Here is a 20,940-nt window from a genome sequence, read left to right on the forward strand (position 1 = left end):
AGACAGCGCATGAGCAGGGGAGGGGCAGAGCGAGAGAGGGACACAGAATCCGAAGCAGGTTCCAGGCTCTGAGCTGTCAGCCCAGAGCCCGACGCGGGGCTTGAACTGACAAACCATGAGATCATGACCTGAAGTCAGACGCTTAACCGACTGAGCCACCCAGGTGCCCCAACTCTTATACTTTTTAAACCTTGAGGGACAAGGCACCAGGAGTTATCTCAGCTTCCTCTCAGCCTCTAACCGCCTCATGGCCTCCAAAGGTCAGGATGGGACATGGGCCGTGCCCAGGCAGTTCCATGGCCTCCCGATTCTAGATCTGATACCGAACGTCCAAGAAAATAAGTACAGAGAGCAAGGTGCATAGGGACCAGAATAAGCAGGAGAGAGACTGAACTGTGTTCCCAGCAAGTCTTTTAAATCTGGTTCCTATGGATTTGCTCCACATTAGCCCTCGTGCTCCTGAGCAGGACTTTGCTCCCGGGGACGCGCTCTCCTTGGTGGGGTGCTACCCTCCCTCATCACCACCACCTTGACCTTCCTTGTCTTTCCCTCCGGCCTGTCCTTGGCCTTTCGCCAGCTCTGCAGGCCCTTCTGGTCTAAAACCGATAGTGTCTCAGATTCAGGCACCAAGGCATCTTCAGAGCCCTGCCCGGAATCCGAAGTAACAGCATCCAGTCTTTGACTTCATGACCCATCCAGGCCCCAAGGGCTCCCAGCCCAAACTTCTCTAAATGGTTATTTGACAAACCCACTTGGGAAGGGCACAGGTACACCCAGCGGTGTGTCTGGAATTATCTTATTTCCCCCTGGAGGGGCCCAGGTTTCCAGGCTGCACACACTGTTGCCTGTGTTACCTTCTTGCTCCTCAGGGACCCGGGAGTCACTGTCACCGCCCACCTCAGCCGGCTTTGTCCACTCTTCCGGGAAAATCTCGACGGGGTGGGGGGGGGGGGGTTGCTGCAGCGCCAGGAACAGGAGGTGGTTCCCTCCTGACACCCCACAGAGCGCTCAGGTGGCTGGGCCCCGAGGAACATTTCCACCGGCAACACTATATACGCGGGAGCCGCGGCGACGGCGGCAATGACTCCATGGTGGCCGCAGGAGCGACCGGGCGCGGGGAGGGGGGCTCACTGCCCGCGGGCTGCGGCAGCGGGGCTGTTGGCACAAAGGCCAAGCCAGCGGCTTCCCGCACGTTGCTGCGGAGCGCTCGCTCCCCCGAGGTGGTTTACTCGGAGAAGGGAAGAGCTGGGTGCAGGGCCGGCGCGCTGGGGTTCCTGCAGCAGGTGCAACGAAGAGCGCGGCGCCCCCTCCGGGGCTGGCGGGGAGACAGCGCTGCAGCCTTACGTCGTCGGGTCCCTGGGGCCGGCTCGCCACCTCGTCCCCGGGGAGGAGGGATGGCCAAGTAGGAGGACCGTGCGAAAGTTAGCACCTCGCTCAAACCGCTGACTCAACGCCGGCACGTTCAGTCCCATCCCAGTGGCCACAGGCGCGCGGGACGGCAAACAGCTCGGAGACAACACACAAGTTTGTTTGTGGGACGTCTCCACGGGGCCCGCCTGCGCTCCTGGAAACACGAGCCCCCTGTCCCGCCGCCGTCGGGGCACAGGGGGCGCCCTGGCCGGGTCTCGCCCTGAGATTCCACACACACCCCTGCGCGCAGCAGCCGAGTCACCGAGTCACCGCCAGGAGGCCGGTGGTACGTGACACCCGCCAGGTCCGCAGGAGGCGCTCCGGGGACGGCCGTGCGGGGAGCGGGCGGCACCCCCCCCCACCACACCCCTGCTCAGCCCCGGGCCCTGAGCCCGCCCTGGAGCGCAGCCGGGGCATTGGGGCGCGGGGCCAGGCCCTCGGGACTGCTGCCCATAGGTTCTCTGAAGGGGACCCCGGACTGACTCTCGGCGCTGGGAGAGGGGGCCGCACGGGTTAATTGCTAATCACCAGTGTTAATTGTCAATTGTTAGCGTCTGGAAGATGCAGCTTCCTCGTGGGCAAAATGGGGATGAGAAGCACTTGGCAAGGTTATAGGAAGAATTAAAAGTATATGTGAGTGTATATATGGGTATATGCATATGTATGTGTGTACATGCATATAAACATGTATATTAATATGTATGTATCAATGTATATGAGTATGCTTATAAGTATGTATCCTGTGTACATGTATATTATGTGTATGTGTGTATGTGTATATGAATATATTATGGATACGAATGTGTATGCATATACAAAATTTCATATATGTGTATTATATAAATACGTAATGTCATGCATTGTCATGTGCATTTATTATATGCGTACGTGTATGCGTGCATGTATACATATATGAATACGTATCTGCGTTACGTCACATCTATGACTATGTGCACGTATGCAAATATGCATGTGCACATATATGATGTACGTGTGCATATATACGAATATATGCATACACCTGTGTGGGTATGCCCATATGAATATGTATATTGTATGCATAGTGACTGTCACATGATCACTTGTTTGTCCCCTGCCACAGCTAGGTTCCTGCTCCCCCACCCCCGCCATGGCTCCCACATCCCAGGTAGAGAAGGTCTCCCCAGAGCCCTACCCTTGCCTGAGAGAGCAATGCCCCAGGGTGGCCTTGCCATCCAGCGCTGGGCCAGTGTGCCCAGACCACCCTCACCCAGATGCCCTGTTCCCCCTGCTCTGTGCACTCCCCCATCTGTCCCAGTTTTCCACCCTCCCAAACCCTTCCCCTGAACATCTGAGAGCTCCCTTTTTATTTTAAATTTGTACTGCCTTACTGGTGTGTAAGTAACCTACAACAAATTGTACATATTTAGGCTGTACTACTTATTTGACGTGTTTTGACATGTGTGTGCTCCTGTGACGTCATCAGCACAATCAGGACCGTGAGTGTTTCCAGCACACCTCAGCTTTTCCCCACACCCTCTGTGACTCATCTCCCTCCCGACTTCCATCCTGCACAACCACAGGTAAGTTTTCTGTAGCTAAATATCACTTTGTATTTTATACAACCCTGTATAAATGGAATAATAGACCATGTGCTTTTTTTTTAATGTTTACTTATTTTTGAGAGAGAGGGAGAGACAGAGCGTGAGCCGGGGAGGGGAAGAGAGAGAGGGAGACCCGGAATCCAAAGCAGGCTCCGGGCTCCGAGCTGTCGGCACAGGGCCCGACGCGGGGCTGGAACCCACGAACCGCGAGATCATGACCTGAACCGAAGTCAGATGCTCAGCTGACTGAGCCATCCGGGCGCCCCTAGACCATGTACTTTTTATTGTCTGGCTTCTTTTATGTAAAATAATTATTTCAAGATTTTTCAATGTTGTTTCATGTATCAATACTTTTTTTTTTATCATTGAATAATATTCCATTGTGTGAATATACCAAAATATGATTATCCATTCACCTGTTGATGAGCATTTCGGCTGTTTTCAGTTGTTTAGCATTACAAATAAAGCTTCTGTGAACATTGTATGCTTGCATTTCTGTGGAACAAAATGCGCATTTTTCTTGGTAAGAATTTCAGAGTAGAAAGGCTGGACCATATAGAAGATAGCTCTTCAATCGTTTAAGAAACTATGAAACATTTCCCAAAGTAGATGGAGTATGTTACATCGCTACCACCAGTGTGTGAAAGTTTCCACATTTTTGCCAATACTTAATATGGTCAGTCTTTTGAATTTTAGCCATCGTAGCAGGTGTAGTGGTTTCTTACTGTGGTTTCCATTCACATTTCTGTACAACTAATTACACTGAGCAGATGTTCATTTTTTATTTGCTAGCTATACTTTTTATTTAGTGAAATGTCTCTTATAATTTAACAGTAAGGGGCGCCTGGGTGGCGCAGTCGGTTAAGCGTCCGACTTCAGCCAGGTCACGATCTCGCGGTCCGTGAGTTCGAGCCCCGCGTCGGGCTCCGGGCTGACGGCTCGGAGCCTGGAGCCTGTTTCCGATTCTGTGTCTCCCTCTCTCTCTGCCCCTCCCCCGTTCATGCTCTGTCTCTCTCTGTCCCAAAAATAATAAATAAAAAAACGTTGAAAAAAAAAATTTTTAATTTAACAGTAAGAGTTCTTTACATGTACAAGTCCTCTGTTGGATATATAGTTGACAAATATGTTCTCCCAATCTGTGACTTGCCTTTTCATGAGTTTTAAACTGTGTGTTTTAAACAGCAAGTTTCATTTTGAGGAAATCAAATTTATCATTTGTGTGTGTGTCTTTTACAATTTGTGGTTTGGGAGTCCTTTTGAAGAAATCTGGCCAAATTCGAGGTCACTAAGATTTTCTCTTGTCTCCTTCTAGAAGTTTTGTAGTTTTATCTGTTGCATTTGGGTCTGAGACCTATTTCAAGTTGATGCTACAAATGGTGTGAGGTAAGGGCCTGCATTTTTGTTTTTGTTTTTATATGGCTACCAATTGTCCTAGGACCATTTGTTTTGAGGAGGTTATCCTTGAATTGCCTTGGCACTTTGTCAAAAATCAATTGGTTAGAACGATAGAACACTTTCCATTTATTCTTTTCTATCTGTACGCCAATATCACATGGCTTTGATTAATGTAAATATATAAGGTTTCTTTAAATCATTTAGGATAAATTAGCCGAATCTGTTCTCTTTGAATGTTATTTTGACCATGTCAGTTCATTTGCATTGCCATTTAAACTTTATAATTAGCTTTTCAACATCTACACTAAAAAACCTCCTGGGATTTAATTGAAATTGCCTTGAATCCATCAATCAGTTAAAGAACTGACATCTTAACAATATTGTCTTCTCATCCATGAACATAGTATATCTCTCCATTTATCTACATCTTCTTCTATACTTCTCAGCAATGTTTTGCAGCAAGATATTACAAATAAGACAAATGTCCATAATTAGGTAAATTGTAATGCCTCCGTGTTACATCAGATAAGAGACAGGTATTATTAGATAAAATAGAAAACTCAAATTACAGTAGAGTAAAAAGATGGAAGTTTAATTTTCTGTAACGTATAAATCTTAAAGGAGGCAGTTCAAAGTTCGTGTGGAAGATCCATGATGGTTTTCGAGGCCCAGGTGGCTCTGCATTTCTTCCCTATCAATCTTACCACACGGCTTTCATCCATGGTCAAGCAGACAGCTTGACCCATAGCCAACTCACCCATAATACAGACAAAAAGCCAGAGAGGGTACTGCTTACAACACAGCAGGGAAGATTAAGAGTTTAGAGTGGAAATTAATAATAATTTAAAGAAGTAAGGGTAAAAAGTGGTGTATTCAAATGACATTCAGATGAGATACAACAGATTCATTCTCCCAAAAGGGAGAACCAAAATAACAGAACAGAATGCCATATGTTATAAAGAAATATGTTATAAGTTATAAACTATAAGAAATTAAAGAAATTAGGGGGTGACTGGGTGGCTCAGTCAGTTAAATGTCCAACTCTTGATTTCGGCTCAGGTCATGATCTCATAGTTCATGGGATTGAGCCCCGCATTGGTCTCTGCACTGGCAACGTGGAGCCTGCTTGGGATTCTGTCTCTGTCTCTGTCTCTGTCTCTGTCTCTCTCTCTCTCTCCTCTCAAAATAAATAAACATTAAAAAGAGAAATAAAAAATATATGCACTTTAGCCCACTATAGCCATTGAAAAACAGACACAGAACAATCCAGAAGATACTGTAAAACAATGGTAAAGAAGAAATGTTTAAACATCTGGAGAGAAAAAGATGAAGTAACCTATAAGAGAAAGCTGTCGAAATGGCTCCAGAATAATTCCCAGCATGTTCCATCCATTGGTGCAGCAATCCCTACAGATTCTTAAAGAAAAAAATGCGTGGTCAATCAATTTTTTACCCAACTTGTTATTTAAAGCATAAAAGAATAGGGACCCCTGGATGGCTCAGTAGGTTAAACGTCTGACTTCAGCTCAGGTCATGATCTCACGGTTCGTGGGTTCCAGCCCCGCATCAGGCTCTGTGCTGACAGCTCAGAGCCTGGGGCCTGCTGCAGATTCTGTGTCTCCCTCTCTCTCTTCCCCTCCCCTGCTCAGGCTCTGCCTCTCTCTCTCTCTCAAATATAAATAAGCATTAAAAAATTTTAAAGCATAAAAGAATAGAATATAGAGTAAAAAGATAGAAATAAAAGTCACTGCTAGAACAAAATAGAAAAGTCGAGTTTACTAGAAGTACATACATAAAACAACAAAAACACACACAGATCAACTTAGTGGAAAACATGTTCTAAATAAGCAATAAAAATAGTAAATGCGACATAAAACTCATGACAAAGTGAATATGAAAAGTGCCCTCCATAACAATAAAGGCAACTGAACTAATTTTGTTTTTAAAAGATAGACTCTCAAACTGGATCAAAAGGCAAAACCTAACGCATGTAATATATTAAAAACACAAAGTAAAAGCACCTAAAATGAAACACGCCTGGGTGAGAAACTGGTAACAGGGTTCCACCTGCAAAATGGGGCCACCATCGGAGGTGAGACCACATGTTTTCTTCCCTGCAGGTTACCTTGCATGTATATAAGGGTCTTAAATTCACTGTTGTCACGTCTAGGAAGGTATAGTCTATTAGTTGAACAGGCAGTAAACATAATAGCCATTGGTGGAGTCTACCTGGAAAAGGCATTTGAATTCAAACTATTTTCATTTTTTTATTTTTATTTTTTTGAGAGAGCGAAAGACAGAGAGAGAGAGAGAGAGAGAGAGCACGTGCACACACGACAGTGGGGTAGGGGCAGAGAGAGGGGAAGAGAGAGAATCCCAAGCAGGCTCCACGCACAGCACAGAACCCAAGGCGGGGCTCCATCCCATGACCTTGGGATCATGACCTGGGCTGCAATCAAGAGTCAGAGGCTCAACCGACTGAGCCACCCAGGTGCCCCGAATTCAACCTATTTTTAAAACATGGTGTGACTGAGCAAAGTATTTCTGCAGGTCAGATACACAGGACAAGGGTTTCCGATCCCGATGTTTTTGTTAACATAGGAGGTAAAGCGAGGTTTACCTGGGGGGGATGGGAGGGATGAGACGCTGTGCAGAGGGGAGGGCGGTGAGGGACGCGGAAAACAGGTGCGGGCTGGCGGTGGTTGGGCCGTAGGGGGCGCGGTGAGCAAAGCAGCTTTGCGTTATAATCATTGACGTCCAGTCTGTACCCATCGTCTTCCACCGTGAGCTTCGTATCATCTGCCTAGAAGGGAGTCAGCCTCGAGTCACGGAGAATCATCCGCTTTGGAACTTGATGAGCGTGCATTCAACCCCATCCAATTACTGCAACCCACGTTGGTAACAGCTCCGCTGCGTGGCTTCTCGCGCCCCTCATTCCGTCCCTGCCTCCCCTTGCCGTCAGTCCAGAGCTGTGAGGCTCTCCTTTGACCTGGCCAAGCGTCCAGGATGAGGTGGCACCACAAAAGTACCACCACTAACTTGTGCAGTTACCTTTGCAAGCCGCCGAGCCCACTGTCTGCCCCGGGAGCCCTCGGGTCAGGCCCGTTTGCCTTCGTGGACGGCCGAGCGTTCACGGACACACACAGATTCCGTTTGCCTCATCTGGAGGGAATGTCCTCACGGTCGGCACTGCAGTAAGTATGAGTCATACGTCACCCTCCTCCCTTTGACATTTCTGACCCACGGCTGCCCAGCCCACCCACCACCCGCCTCACCCCCCGCCCTCCGCCAGGAGAAAGGCCAGTCACATCTCATTAAAACTGATGGGACCTCAAAAGTGCTTTGGAAACAAATGACAAACCCACTTAGAGAACTCTGACTCACCACGTTTTCTTTCTAAAAATTCCACTGGCAACTTTTCACTGTCACCATGGCAGGGGACGAAATATCCACCCAGCGCCACAGGTTAGTTCTGAAGGGAGAATTTCACATCTTGCCCGACTTGGGATTAGCCGGGCAGGAGGCAAGAAGGGAGCGGGTGGGCGCTCCGGCTACATCGCGATCGACACGGGGTGACTCAGCCACCAGCCCTGGGACGCATGGTCACCCCGCTGTGCTGACCGCCTTGGCCGAGAAGACATTGAAACCAGAGGTCAGAATCCTTGTGGCCTCACCTGTCGGAAGGTGAGTGGAAAAGCATCTCAGAAAATATGGCCTCGTCACATCTTCAGAATATCTAACATCTTTTCTGTGAAGCTCCGTGTTAGCCGCTGGAAATTGTTTCCAACATGTTATCCGGGACGTTAGTTTACCAAGACGAAGAAATGAACGATCATTTCTTTCCAGAACACTTTCAACTTTGAGATGTGTGAGATTGTGAGCAAAGGAGTCAGGTGTTGTCCTGTTTGAAACTCACGTTCTCATGCTTTAAAGAGTTACACGGCTTAACAATAATGTAGACTGACTTCAAAATAACGCAGACTGGCCCAACAACTTAATTTTGCTTTAGTCGTGCTAGCAGAGAGGGACCACCTAACGTGGTAACTATCATGCCCCTGTGAACACCCAGGGATGACATCCTGGACAGACCACGGACTTTAGAGACAGACACAGACGTGGTTGTACTTTGAACATCCCGTTAATTATATGAGTTTGGACGCACATCTGAAAACTCCAAGCTACGCCATGATTATAAAAGTAGAATTCCGTGACGCCTCCCCCATCTCGGTTACCGTGGACACGAATAGCTACGAGAAGGCATTCCATTGGCATAAAACTGGCCCATTGGTCTCCCTTTCCCCTTCTTTGGTTTTCCCAAGTTTACATCTCGAAATGGGGGACGTGCTGTACTGCAGAGGCTCCCCCACCCCGGTTTCTGTTGTGTGAGGTGCACATAGGAACCGTGTTTGTCTCCATGAGTTAGTGTGGAGACAAAACAGGAAAACGTTATTGGGTATAACTCCGGGCACAGAGTACGTGGGCCCGTAGACGTCAGCGGTAACAACCGGGCTTTCTCTCAGGGGCCTGTTAGATTTTCAGAAGGGTCACTGTCTACAACAGACACGGAAAATGACAATGTCAAAGAGATGTTTATTTTTGAGAGAGAGACAGAGCGTGAGCAGGGGAGGGGCAGAGAGAGGGGGAGACACAGAATCCGAAGCGGGCTCCGGGCTCCGAGCCGTCAGCCCAGATCCTGACGCGGGGCTCGAATTCACAAACCTCGAGATCATGACCTCAGCCGAAGTGGGACGCTTAACTGACCGAGCCACCCAGGCGCCCCAGAAAGTGGCACATCCTAACGGTAGCTAACTGATTTATTTTTCACGTGGCTAATTAGCTGTGGTTGAACCTCCCTTCGTATTTGACTTCTTCCTAAAGTGTCTCTTACAAAAGCTGTAGCTGGCGTTCATGTGACTCGTTTTTAACGGTTACTTTCGTGTTCGGGCAGACATTTTCAGGAAGTTGCGTAGCCTCAAGAGCACAGCCAAAGAGCAGTGTTTTATGAACTGAGAATGTTTCTAAGATGCTTTTATGTTGTTCTTCAATATATTGTGATGAGATCACAGAAAGAACACACATGATTTTGGAATTAGAAGCAACCTAGCTTTCTCTTTTCTAGAAGAATCTTACTGGATGAAGCGCATTCAAAAGCAAGAAGGAGGGGCACCTGGGTGGCTCAGTGGGTTAGTCGTCTGACTTCGGCTCAGGTCACGATCTCAAGGTTCATGGGTTCGAGTCCTGCGTCGGGCTCCGTGCTGACAGCTCAGAGCCCAGAGCCCGCTTCGGATTCTGTGTCTCCCTGTCTCTCTGCCCCTCCCCTACTTGCACTCTGCCTCTCTCAAAAATAAACATTAAATTAAAAAAAAAAAAAAAAAAGATGTGCCACTTTCTCCAAAACCATGTACCATTTAATTAAGATACACCCCACCTCCTGCTTTCCGGCCCATCAATCACCCAGACCCAAGGAATTTTCCCCAACGCTGTCTGAACTATGTGTTTTTCCCGATGAGAAGATTCTCCTACATAGGTGAGGAATGGCATTCATTTCCCACACTTGGCCTCTAAGAACTGAGCACACAGACAGGCGCGGACGGAGACGCTGCCCTCCACAGACAGAGGCGATGCCCCCCTCCCCGGCCCCCTGGAAAATTAAGTGTAACTCCGAGGAAAAGGACGGGGCTAAGCCACAGTATGTCGTGCACCCGAGGAGGAGCGCGGGACGAAGGTTATGCTGATGGTGGTGTTATTCACGAGGACCAAGAAAGCCACTTCCTTGTCCACCTACACCACTTTGCAACATTTCAGCACCCCTGGGGTTGGGAGTTTCATTGTCTAGAGAAACTTCAGTTTCTCTAGGGCAGGTCGCTTCCTCCGCCCTCCTCTACCTTTCCTGCTTCCACCACGGAAGGCTGTCGGTCTGGTTTCTCCACCTCCCGCCGGGCTGCAAGCAGCCGAGGGACATGCCCAGGGACAGTTCTGGCCATGGCAGGATGGCACGGGGACCACCAGTCGCTCCTGTGCCTCCTTTTCTCCTTCCTCTGCTTGAGACCTGGACGGAAGCCTGCAAACGCAGAGGCCCCGGGACAGAGGATTAAATCCAACAGGGTGGGGCAGACAGAGACAAGAATGTGTGATCCTAGTAACAACCCACAGCCTCATCGTAAACCCGGGTCCGCCTCTCACCCGTCTCCCGTTGTGTAACGTGAAGGAAGCCCAATAACTTAGAGCCGTGTGGCTTTTGCAGAACTCATACCTCTCTTGAGCATAAATAAAGCAGATTCTGATCAGAACGTCAGATCCCACGTAGGGAAAGTAGGAACCATTAAGTCAGACACAAATATTTATCCAGCGGTGTGGACTTCAGCAGGCTGTGCGGAAGAATCCAGAGTGAAAGGCACTCAGGCCAGGGTCCCCTGTGCAGCCTGCTGTCGCGGGTCTTGGAGGCAGCGCTGTGGCAAGAGCTGGACGGACGCCTACACTTACCTGCGTTCACAAGTACCTGGGCCTGTCCGGCCAACGATCCTTCTAGGAAGGCTGAAGAAGCCAAGTGTGATGGGTTTGACCTGGGAAAAGGTGTTAACGGTCAGAGGGAAGGGGCGTCTGGGTGGCTCAGTCGGGTAAGACTCTGACTTCGGCTCAGGTCGTGATCTCACGGTTCATGAGTTCGAGCCCCACGTCGGGCTCTGCGTGGACAGAGCGGAGCCTGCTTGGGATTCTCTCTCTCCCTCTCTCTCTGCTACTCCCCTGTGTGTGCACTCCCTGTCTCTCTCCACATCAGTAAATAAATAAATAAACGTTCAAAAAAAGTAGAGGGAAAGAGTGATCTGGGTTGTGGTGGCTGTTTCTCCCCACACTTACATCATCTCCGTGTCTGTACCTTGGGGAGAAACCAGTCGTCAGGGTTTTTCAAATTAGAAAAAAAACTGTCACTAAAAATTCTATCAGTCCCCGAGGGCCAGACAGAAACAGCTGCCAGCTTCTCTTGCAGAGTGCGATGCAGAAGCGAGAGGCCGTGCCTTCCCCTCTTCTGTCCTTGGCACTGAGCGGGCCCCAGGGCAGCCAGGCAGCCGGAGATCAACGCTTGGCAAACGGCAGGTCCCCCGGACTTCTGGGACCGCAAAGCGACAGGCGTCTCCGGGTGAGGTCCGTGCTGTCTCATGGGTGCCGGGGACCCTGCGGGAGCAGACCCGGCGGGGAACAGGTGGGGCCGAAACCCACGTGCGCCCGGTGCTGCCCGTCCACTGAGGCTGCGTGAGCCCCGCGCAGGTTTCTCATTCTGACCCGACGGGGGCTCCGCGTGGGCCCAGCCGGCCCCGGACACGCCTTCCGGCGACAAAAGGGTGCCGTGCGGAGGGCTCGCCAGATTATGACGGAGACATGGTCTCCCGGTGTCTGGGAATGAGAATCAGTGGTATCTGGGTTTCCACTCGGTTGAGGCCCCAGGAACTCAGAGCACACAGCTTAACATAAGGTACGGAAGTCGGACCATCATGCAAACCACTATACGTTTAATTCCGTGTTAAGTTCTCCCTTTCAGAAAGAAGCTCAGAATTAAATTATGATCGTTGGGACTTTAAAAGTCAGGGAGTTCAGTTGGAAATGACCACAGGCACAGGCAGCTACCTGGGAGGAACAGGTGCGTCACAGAGACAGAGGAGAAGAGTGACCGGTCATGGGCATCTGTGCTTGCCTGCCGGGCTGGAGACACGCACTCGTGCACACACACACACACACACACACACACACGGGGAAACGAGGAATTGTTCCTAGTGTAAAGCATGTTCTTACCTCTGCCTTCAGCAGCTGGCCAGGAGGAAACTCACTTCATTTATTTTTTTTTTAAGATTTTTTTTTAGGCTTATTTTGAGAGAGAGAGAGAGAAAGAGAGAGAGAGAAAGAGAGAGAGAGAGAGAGAGAGAGAGAGAGAGAGAGAGAATCCCAGGCAGGCTCCACGCAGTCAGCACAGAGCCCGACCTGGGGCTTGAACCCACGGAACTGTGAGATCATGACCTGAGCCGAAACCCAGAGTCGGGCGCTCAACAGACTGAGCCTACCCAGGCGCCCCGAAACTCATTTCATTTAAAGGTGAGCAATGAGAAAGGCGCCAGCTCAATATTAGACATTGAAACCACAGGGAAGAAAAGAAATCGGAGGAAAGAAACCAGAATGCATTGATACATGAATAACACAGGGGAGTCTTTGCTTCTGGTTTCAGTAAAAACCAAAATCCTGAGACGGTGGATTGCAACTTCGCAAGAAAAAGAAGCACATGAGCTACAAAATAACAGCCTTTGTTCAAATTTCTCAGGAGACAAAGACACATAAATGGACTAAACTCTAGAAGGTGGCAAACCATCTGTAGGAGGGAAACACCCAAGAACACTGGCATCCACGTCCGAACGGCAAGGATGGGAGGAATGTGCGAAGGACGGCGGTAGGGACGATCTAGGGGAATGTTTTACACCTGCGTGTCTGGGACCCTGAGGAGCCTGAGCCAGTGACCGGTCCTGCACCAGCCCCTAACCCTCTTCCACAGGCCTCCACTGGCCTCCGCTGGTGGCTCGGTCAGTTAGGCATCCAACTTCGGCTCAGGTCGCGATCTCACAGTTTGTGGGTTCGGGCCCCGTGTCGGGCTCGCTCTTCTCAGAGCCCACTTTGGATCCTCTGTTCTCTTTCTCTACACAGCCCCCACCCCTGCTCACACACACTCTCTCCCTCTCGAAAATAAATGAACAAAACAAAAAATCCCATCATCCTCAACGTGGCGCTCAGACTCTTGACCCCACTCAGTCTTTCTAGGTAGTTTTAAAATAATTAATTAATTAATTAATTAAAGCAGATTCTCCCAACAATTAAAATAAAGCATGCATGCGTCGTCTAAACCAGCTTTTTCTTTGGATCCGGTTAACAATGTTTACTACAATCCAAACATTATATGGAAACAGAGATGACTTAAAAATCGCCTTCTGAGCCCAAGACATTTTGCAGCTTTTCATATGAATTTGAGTTGTAAGCTCCGCGTATTTTAATCCCAAATGAAAGACTCAAGTAAACTTTTCTACGAAAGCCTCGTGAAAAGGTTGATGTGATCAGCATCTCAGTTCTCCTTGGGGCAAGATCTTTGGATCAATGGAATACTTTCCTCCAAATTTTAGAATGGTACCAGATTGTTAATATTAAATAAGTACTTTTAACATTAGCTGTCTCTTTTCCTGAAATACGGTCAATGCTTTTCACATGAGCAGTGGAAATATTATAAGGAGCCCTCGCAAAACGTGAGACAAATGCCCATTGTCTGGTTTTCCTCTTCTGCGCTGATCGCCAGGTGTGCACCAAGCGTGATGGTTTCCATTGCAAAGCCATCATGAACCCGGCCCTTCCTGACTGACATCTCTTCTTTCGTGAAATTCATTCAATCTTACAGTTGGTAGATTCATGAATGAAAGTTGTAACTCTTTAAAAGCTGAAAATAAAGGAAAAGAAAGGAAGGAAAGGAAAGGGAAGGGAAGGGAAGGAAAGGAAAGGAAAGGAAAGGGAAAGGAGAGGAGAGGAAAGGAAAGGAAAAGAAAGGAAAAGAAAAGAAAAGAAAAGAAAAGAAAAGAAAAGAAAAGAAAAGAAAAAGAAAAGAAAAGAAAAAAGAAAAGAAAATTCCAAGGACAAATGACTTCTCTGGTAAGTTTTACAAAACATTTTTTACAAAACATTTTATGAAATAAGCATTATTCTGATAATAAAAACTGATAAAGAGGTTATCCAAAAAAAGGTCATGTTCATATCCCTCAGAAGTATATCAACAAAAATCATTATTAAAAATATTAGCAAATGAATCCAGTAATCTATAAAAAGTATATTACATAATGATCAATGGTATTTATCCGAAGAATGCAAGATTGGTTTAAAGTTTGAAAATCAAATAAAGTAGTACATCATGTAACAATTAAGAATAGAATTACCAGGGGTGCCCAGGTGGCCCAGTCGGTTGAGCATCCAACTTCGGCCCAGGTCATGATCTTGTGGTTCACGGGTTCAAGCTCCAGGTCGGGCTCTATGCTGACAGTTCAGAGCCTGGAGCCTGCTTCCGATTCTGTGTCTCCCTCTCTCTCTCTGCTCCCCCCCCCACCCTGCTCTCACTGTCTCTCTCTCTCTCAAAAAAAAATAAAAACATTAAAAAAAAAAAAGGAATCGAATTACCACATGATTCAGCCCTCCCATTTCTAGGCATATATCCAAAAGAATGGAAAGCAGGGTCTCAAAATGGTATTTGCTCTCCTGGATTCACAGCAGTGTTGTTCCCAACGGCCAAATGGTAGGGACAACCCAAGTGTCCGCGGACAGATGGGTGGGTAAACGAAATGTGGTCCATACAAACGACGGAATATTATTTAGCCTTAAAAAGGAAGGAAATTCCCTTTACAGGGATAGGTCTTGAGGATATTCTGCTCAGTGAAATAAGCCAGTTACAAAAAGACAAATCCTGTATGATCTGTCTTCTGTGAGGCCCCTAGAGTCAGGACAGCCCCTGAGACAGAAAGGAGAAGGGTGGGTGCCCGGGCGGGGGTGGGGGGTGGGGGTAGCGAGTGTTTAAAGGGGATAGAGTTTCACTTTGCCATCATGAGAATGTTCTGGAGACGGATGGTGGGAACAGTTGCCCAACATGAATGTACGTGATGCCACATAAAAATGGTTAAGACGGTCAACTTTTCATGTCGTACGTATTTTACGACAATTTTAAAACCGTACAAGTCTCGGGCGCCCGGGGGGCTCGGTCGGTTGAGCACCTGACTCTTGATCTGGGCTCAGGTCGTGATCTCACGGTCATGGGATGGAACCGGCACCGGACTTGGCACTGAGCGCGGAGCCTGCTTGGGATTCTCCCCCCACCCCCCGCTGTGCTCTGTCTCTGTCTCTCCTGAAATAAATAAATGAACATTCAGAAGAAAACCACACAAGTCTCGGCTGGCGCACCGGGGCCTGCCCGGTCCCGGCCTGCCCATGTCCCCCACTCTCCACCGCCCGCCTTCGCTCCCTACGCTCCGTCCATGTTGCCCTTCTCGTTCCTTGAGCGGAACGGCTGTCTCTACTCTCAGAGTCTCTGGCTTGCTGCTCGGCCCCAGGACAGTGCTCCCACAGATCTGCCCCTGCCCACAGGTCTGTGTGACCTCAGGCTTGGCTTCAGTCACCTCCCTGGAGAAGCGCTCTTCTTACCTTACCTTAAGGGCTCCCAGCCCAGGTCGCCCTTCCTCCTAAGACACGGCTTATTTTCTCCCACGTACTTAGCACGATTCACATGTGTCTTCCTTTAAGAACTTTTTCTCGGGGCGCCTGGGTGGCGCAGTCGGTTAAGCGTCCGACTTCAGCCAGGTCACGATCTCGCGGTCCGTGAGTTCGAGCCCCGTGTCAGGCTCTGGGCTGATGGCTCGGAGCCTGGAGCCTGTTTCCGATTCTGTGTCTCCCTCTCTCTCTGCCCCTCCCCCGTTCATGCTCTGTCTCTCTCTGTCCCAAAAATAAATAAAAAATGTTGAAAAAAAAAAATTAAAAAAAAAAAAAAAAAAAGAACTTTTTCTCTTGTTTTAGACGAAGTGACGGGGTTTCATCCACTGCGTTCCTTCTCCACCCAACGCTGTGTGTTAGCACACACGCATATTCAGTATATACGGACCGACAGAAGGGGGCAGGACGGTCACAGCTGTGGAGGCTTGGGGGGGTCCACGCGTCTCTCCCTTTCCTGCCCGTTCACACCTCTACCTTCTTTTCTACAAAAAGGAGATCGTTTCTTAGGAGGTTGAGTTGACACATGCGATGCTTAGAATAGTAACAGGCGCGTCATAAGCACCCAACATGGCAGCTGTTGCCAAGTCCCAGGAATGTAAAGCTGGGAGTCGGGTCGGCCAGCTGGCTTCTGTGGGTGCGGGAACCAAAGCGGTGGTGTCCATTTGGGTGCTGGGAGGCGAGCGTCTTCTACCGAGAGGATTCTCCCTGCGATTTATTGGGGGGGGGGGCGTCTGGGACCTTTACGATGCCCTGGGACTGAACAATGGTCTCTTCGTTTGATGTCTGGAAGCTTTTACACCTGAGTCAATGAAGATCCCGGGTGTGTCGGCAGTAAACCTTTCCTTTTAAGTGAAAGAAGGGCCATAGTGGGGTTGGGAAGGGGAACCTCCACCTTCCAGAACCTCTGCAAGCAGGTCACTTCTAGGAGAGAGTGTACGTGGAAGGGAGGAGCTGGAAAAACACCTCCACTCAAAGTCTCACCAGGGGAAACCACTCTGCGGGGAATGCTCACCACTGGTTCTCACACCATCAGGCTTTTTACCGCCATTGACCTGGTGAGACAGCTCACCTCGCTTAGAAGCCAAAGTCGGACGCTTCACCGACCTGGCCACCCAGGCGCCCCCAGATAATGTTTATTTATTAACACAGGTTCTCTATAAATCGACGCCGAACAGTAATCATAGGTTAAAAAAGAAGAGCAGGATAAAAGGGGGGATACGTTTTTCCTGTTTAAGGGTGTTTTCAATAGTACCTTGTAATGCCATTTGGGATCATTTACCAAACACGTGAGGTGCCTTCATTAGAACTGAAACGCAGTATGTCTAAATTAAACACATAAAAGTCATAAGAAGCTATTAGTTAAAAAGCGGTGTTCATTTGTAATGAGAAAAATATGTATATTTTTGGATTCACCCCGAATTATTTGACTCAGAAATGGACAGAGAGTTGACGATAAGTTGAATTACTGTCTCCTGACTCGTGGGTCTCATCTCCCGCCGAATGCCCTGGGTGGGGAGTTATGGTTCCCCGCCCCACTGATGTAGGGCTTAGCCGTGTGACTTGATTGGACTCACATAATATGGGTGAAAGGTAAAGCTTGCGGGCTATGAGTAAAAGGTTTAAGAAGCGTGGAAGTTTCCGTTGGATCTCCTGTCACTTCCAACCTCCACCGTGAGAACCGCATCCCCAGATGGTGTGTCCCTTGAGCCTGGTCCCTGAGGAAAAAAAAACCCATGGACCATACTTAGACCAGCCCTGCCTGGAAGGGAGCCACAGACCCCAATCTGCGGACCCTGACAAATAAGATCGGGGTCTGTGGCTCTCTTCCAGGCAGGGCTGGGCTAAACCCAGATAAGGGTCTGGTTTTGCGAGCACCTGAGATTTTGAGGTTGTTACACAGCATTGTCACATCAAAACCCGATAAAGCTTGAGAACTGCAGACTTCCTGGGGCGCCTGGGTGGCTCAGGTGATTAAGCGTCCGAATCTTGGTTTCGGCACAGGTCGTGATCTCACAGTTCATGAGATTGAGCCCCGAGTTGGACTCCGTGCTGACAGCACGGAACCTGCTTGGGGTTTTCTCTCTCTCACTCTCTCTCTCTCTCTCTCTCCCCCTCTCTCGGCACCCCCCTCACCCTCACTCGCACAGGCCATCTCTCTCGCGCACTCTCTCTCTCTCTCTCAAAATAAATAAATAAACCAAAAAAAGAGAATTGGAGAATTTCGTAACCAACGTGAAACTCAGCAGGGACTTGGAAGCACATGGAATTCTTTGTCTAAATGGAATATTCCAGCCACACTGTCCTTGAGCACATACATAGAGGCTTGATAGGAGGCGGATGTTTACACAGGTGTTAAACGTGACACGCTGGGATCAGGGGTCACTATCCTTACTCACGTGCAAGCCTAGGCTTTGTTCCTAGAACAAGGTAAGAGAGGGTATCCATCAAAACGATCTTCTCATTCGTTAGGGATGGATTCTTTCTGAGAAAGAGACAAGAGATATCAGAATAAAGTCTTGTCTGAAATAAGGCCCTAAGCAGATCGGTCCGCTCTTTTCGGTCCAAAAGTTATCCACTCTTAAGACCTGGGGCCCTCCATAACCCCAAACCTATGCAAATGAAGGCCAAGAGGAGAAAACCCCAGAGTTACTGCCTGTTTAACGAGAGAGAGGGGCACCAGGGTGCCTCAGATGGATCGTGTGATTCTTGATCTTGGGGTCATGAGTTCGAGCCCCACGTGGGGTGTAGAGTTTACCTAAAATAAAAAATAATAATAAAAATAAAGGGGAAAGAAAACACCGGCTGGCACACGAGTGCGGCCAATGCAGCCTTTTGGCCCCTCCTAGCCGAGGAGCTGGCCCTGGGCCCAGAGGAGGCCTCGCTGATGACACCACGGGGGGCACTTCTGGGTGTAGAAGAAAGAGACAACATGGTGCGTTCAACTTGCAGGTGCAGGCATTTCCACGCGTTTTCCACCTGAACACGGCGAGTTTCACATCACTCTCCCGGAACCGAAAACTTTCCCCCACTCAGGTTTGGCTTCAGATTCTCTTACCTTCTGTCGCGCGCAGAGTTTTGCCCAGAAAATGCTTGTCAGTTTTTCCTCTCCAATGTTGACCCTCTCGCTCTAGTGACCGGCCAACTCAGGGTCACCTGATACATTCCACTGCTTGTTTTCGCAACTGCGCTCCCACCTGGAGAAGTCGAGTGGAGTGCAGTTCATTTTCATCCCCAATGGAAGGGAAAGTGTCTTCCGAGTCGTCCTGAGCTGTCCAATATTGTCCATCTGTCCCCAGAGCTCTGAAGGCAGCTCTGTCAGTCTTCCGTTCTTAGCAGCAACAGCTCCGTGCTCCGTGTGGTCTGATACATCCTTCCGATCTTCTGATACATATTCTCATATATTCTCTGTGCCCTTTGGAGTCTTATTCTCCCGACCCCAAGGGGGTTCGTAGTTGACCTCCCTTTTCCTCATTATTTTTTTTTTTAATATATGAAATTTATTGTCAAATTGGTTTCCATACAACACCCAGTGCTCATCCCAAAACCTCATTATTTTTCTTCTTCCGTTCTAAAGACGTCTTTCTAGACCCTTCTAGCACTTCTGAAGATTTCTGGCTTTCCAGCTTCACGTCCTTTCTGATGAGCGGTTGACTCTTACCTTCAAAGGCAACCACCTTTTTACGAGCTACATGTGGGTTCCACTAAGCCCTCTGCTTTGTCTTTCCAGAGATGAGCCAAACCACTCCATCAGAAAGTCGGGTTCCGATCCTGGATTTCTCATAGAGATGCTGTGGTTTCTCTCCTGTTCTTTTTTAATATTCTAACATTTGCCATCAAGTCCTCTCCAACTCGATGGCTGTCCTCTGTCGTCTCTTGTCTCTATTACCACGTGGACCCGAATGCAGCGCCCCTGCCAACAATCGGAGAGCCTCTTCGAACAGTCCCATCGCTTCTGCCTCTACACTGCCTGGTGGCCTCTTTTCTTCCTCCGCAGTCCTGTTTCCTCTTGTGCACTGGTGGTGAAAGTTCCTGGTGTCTTTTGGGTTGTCTTTCTTCCGTTGAATGAATTTCACAGCATTTTCAACTGACCCAGAAGGTAGCCAATGGGACAAAGCGCTGCCCTGAAAAGTTCCAAGTTCTGGATAAAACAGATCTTTTTTTTTTTTTTTAACGTTTATTTATTTTTGAGAGGGTGAGTGGGGAGGGGCAGAGAGAGAGGGAGACACAGAATCCGAAGCAGGCTCCAGGCTCCGAGCTGTCAGCACAGAGCCCGACGTGGGGCTCGAACCCATGAACTGTGAGATCGTGACCTGAGCTGAAGTCGGATGCTCAACCAACTGAGCCACCCAGGTGCCCCAAAAAGTATTTTTCTTTTTAGAATGCATAACCCTATCACCACCACCTTCCCCCCAAAAGAAAAAAAGATCTGATAAAACAATCCAGCCACATACATTAAAAGTTGTAGAGAACAGTTTCTAAAGACTACTTTCACCTTATATTCACACAGGGGTCAGTCCCCCCATAAGCCACAGACAAGGGATGCAGATTATACAATTTCTTTTCAAATATTGGGCTGTATATCTTTTTTTGTTCGTGAATAATTGAGAGCCTGCCTTAATCTTGGTAGAGAAATAATTCCTAGGAATCTCCCTCCAGATAAGAAAGAAATTTGCAGTCCAAATCAGGACAGATGGCCTAGGATCTTGACTAGATGTTTCGTACATGCAGCCATACCTTATTCTAAGGATTCCATAAGTAGAGCTGGGCAACTATTTGTTTTATTGGCTTAGAATTTTATCTACGATGCTGTAGCACAAATCACTGTTTCTACCCACTTTCCAACACCTTTCTCTCTTTCATTTCTCACAACAGCCCCAGCAGACAAGCATGTTCTTCCTCCGTCTTTACAGATAAGGAACTTGAATTTCCGGAGTGCGTAACTCACTCTCCTGGGGTCCCACAGCAAGTGAGGCCAATGGGCACTCAAATCCAGGTCTTCTGCACCAAACTGTGGGCTCTTTGCCCCACATGGCTGTCGCCGCCCCACCGCACAAGCAGGAAATCACTGTTTGGTTACTTCAATATTAATTCCCTGAATTTGAACCGGGGGTCACCTTTAGAAACTCCCGTGTCCCTCTTCTACATGTAAAATCAGTCTCCCTGGCCAGAGTGGAAGGCCCCTGGAGAAAGGGCCGTGTGACTCAGTCTCCCTGCAGTCCCCAGCACGGGGCAGGGCCGTGTTCCCTGGCCGCGACCTCCAGGAACGTGTCCTCAAGACAAG

This window comes from Panthera uncia (genome assembly GCF_023721935.1).
Source record: "Panthera uncia isolate 11264 chromosome B2 unlocalized genomic scaffold, Puncia_PCG_1.0 HiC_scaffold_24, whole genome shotgun sequence".
Classification (NCBI taxonomy): domain Eukaryota; kingdom Metazoa; phylum Chordata; class Mammalia; order Carnivora; family Felidae; genus Panthera; species Panthera uncia.